This window comes from Daphnia pulex, chromosome 12, assembly GCF_021134715.1.
Source record: "Daphnia pulex isolate KAP4 chromosome 12, ASM2113471v1".
NCBI lineage: Eukaryota > Metazoa > Arthropoda > Branchiopoda > Diplostraca > Daphniidae > Daphnia > Daphnia pulex.
Genome location: NC_060028.1, coordinates 4330963 through 4334135, shown reverse-complemented (window position 1 = coordinate 4334135; position 3173 = coordinate 4330963).

Genomic DNA, 3173 nt, shown 5'->3' with positions numbered 1-3173 from the left:
CGCATGTAAAAGTTCGATTTTTTCAAACAATTTACAGTAACCAGATGATTTTACAGCGGCAGACTTTAACAAATTGAGGACGAAAGGTGGATGAATATTTGTGTCGATTCCTATGTTCAAATGTATTCGCCAACTTGAATTAGTTATTCAAGGCCATTTTAATGATCCAAACCATTTTTATGTCAGAGACACGTTCCCAGTGTGTGTTTCTAAAATGGCAGGTACACATTTAATGGACATTTTTGTGAGGAACATCGCGAATAAATGATTTGTTATTTAGTAACGGAGTACGCAGAGATTCGGCATCACTTTGAACAAAAGCGATTGAACAACCTTCTTTAGTCAAAGTCTAAGGCTAAAGTAAAATCGAAGTTCAAGGAAGCCAAAAATGCATAAGTTGCTCATCACTTTCGTTTGATGAAAACCAACATGGTCGCAGAAAACATGGAAAAATTTTTCATTTACTTTGAGTCTTTGAATAAATTTTTGAATAAAAAAACTTGTTTATTTGTCAATTATTGTTAAGTAAACTAAAAAGTAGAGTGACGAAAAAGAATAGAATAGAAAAAGATGAGTAACTAATATGTGAATAACTTATATGAAATCAAAATTGAAAAGCAAACAAACGTTGGGAAATACCATGGCAGACGACAGCACATGACGGTGAATCAATATTTTGCAGGGATGATTTTTTGAATTTCTCCCAAATTTGTCAGCGAGTCTTTAACACACCCACCAGAGGGATACAACAGCTAGATTTACAAATGGTCATCGAGGGCTCGTGGAAGAATTTTACGTTGAGCGCAGTTACCATAGGTTTGATGACTCTGGTTGAGCCTAGAAAACACCGAAGTAAGTTTTGTTTCCAGCAGTCAAATTACAGTCATTTCTTCACAAAGACTTGAATTCTTTTCTTTGATATAATGCAAGATCCCTCGAGGACATGGAGTTTAGTCGAGAAAATCGTTGTCAAATAGATGGGAAGTTGAAATGTTCACGTTGGAACTGCGTAAATACACAAACAATCCACCAATCTTCTATCCAGAATTTAAGAAATTTTAACTTAAGCTGGTGGCATCGCAATGAATTTGGTTTCCAAGAACAGTGTCATTATTTTACCTGTCGTGGAATCGGTTGGAAATGTGAAAAGTAAGTAATTCATTTCCATACAAACCTTCAGGTGATACAAATTTACTTTTATTTTACACCTTTTCAAGACTGGTCTAAATGAATCCGTGCTTTGTTATCGCTGCATTTCCAAAGGAACCATGGAAGAAACAATCTAAAATAGACTAAGGATAATAAGCAATTTCGTAGTTCTATAATGAATCACGGTTTAAATGTGTAATCTTTTTGTGTGTAAATACAGGTGACCAAACAATCTTTGTCATGCCGAGTCATGGAGGAGCATAAAATCAAACGTAATTTTAATTAATGAAATTTGAACCATTTACATTTGTATGATTTCAAGAGTCACCTACGACGACCAACTCCCAAAATGCCAAGAGGGAATTTGAAGATTAGGTAAACGTCTGACGTTGTCAGCTCTACACCAATTGGAAAAATGTTTTTATCCAGACCAATTACCAGATTTATAGATAAAGGTGTAGCCACTAGGACATGGACCTTCCACTTCCTTTTTTCCTAGAAGCGTTCCCAGTTTTCAAATTAGCAACAGTTTTCAACCCAGCTCTTCAAATTACGCCACGGCGGTTCGTGTTTGGAAATGGGGAATGGTTTTGTGGAAGGTAAAGCTTGGTCTATTCGCAAAAGACGCTGCAATGAGTGGTTTCAGGTTGCCATCTTCGATGAGTTTTTTCCGACTTGTGGTCCCGCCACAACTCCAAAGCATTGGCATGTTTTGTTTTTCTGTAAGCAAGGTGAAGAATAGAAAAGTATGAATAGAAAGACAAAGGAGAGTGAAAAAAGAGTGACCGACTCTTTTATCCCCTCTTTTATTCTTCCCTTTCTTGACTGCTTAACGGAAAGAACCCCCCCCCCCCAATTTGACAAATTGTCGTTTAATAAAGTCTTTACTAACTTTAACGCTGGTTATGAAAATTCAGGTAAAGAAAGTACAACAAAGCATGGATGAGTCGAGAGTATCGTCGTATTTTTCAACGAAAATAGACACGACGAAGAATGAATAAACATACGTCGAATAGACGGATATCAAAGACCAGCCGTGCTAGCATAGATAACTCATTATTATTATTAGTTTAATTTTAGATACCCAAGACAAATTTGGCTATCAGTAATTTCAAAAAATGTTCCGCATTTCGTTGTAAATGTTGTTCGCGTTTTGTTGTAAATAGAGAAACTAACTTTTTATGGTATAGTTGTTAATTTGAACGCTAGATGAAGTATTGGCGTTTTTGTTGTGTTTTTTTATTTTTTTCCCGTGACGCTTATGGCGCGCCATACTTATTCTGATTTCACAGAAAAAAAATTACATGGACGACAAAAAAAACGTCAAATTGTCCCGTCCTGACTCAAGAGTATCATTCCGTGTTTAATCCCGCTCAATACAGGAAACGTTGCCGAATAAGGACATATTAAATGTCATGTTTTGAAAATCACATTTTGTAACATGGCATTGCTGTATATTCCGCCTGATATCCTGTATCTCAGTTAATGAAGCGACAGCCTCGTCAGTAGATAGTTCTGTTAAATGATAAAATAAAAGAAATAAGAAAAAATTTCATTTCTGTAAAATTTCGTAGATGGTCTGATTGCGTTGTTAACGGGCCCCCTTAGTATGTTTGTTTTATGGATGCCAAAAAAATTGGGAACAAAAATAAATCGAATTACATCTAAGCCTTTTTTTAATCAGAATTTATTTCTGTGTTATATTAATTCTTCTTTCTTAAAGAACAATGCTTATTCTGATGTCAAAAGTCATGAAATTTGCTACATCTAATGCTTTTGTCTCTTCTTTCTTCACCTCTTGAACGCTGGTCTCGCGGTTATTGTTGCTTCTCACACTCATGCTCCTGCTCCATCTCCCTTATCAATTCCCTCACCTGCTCTCACTCTATATCATCCTCCAATTCTTGAATTTTCCTCCAGGTTTTGAATCACTTTACGCTCATAGTGTTCCAGCTCTCTATCCTGCTCCTCCATTTCTCGCTCTTGCTCCTGCATTCGCTTTTTCCCTCGTTCTTGATGTTTCT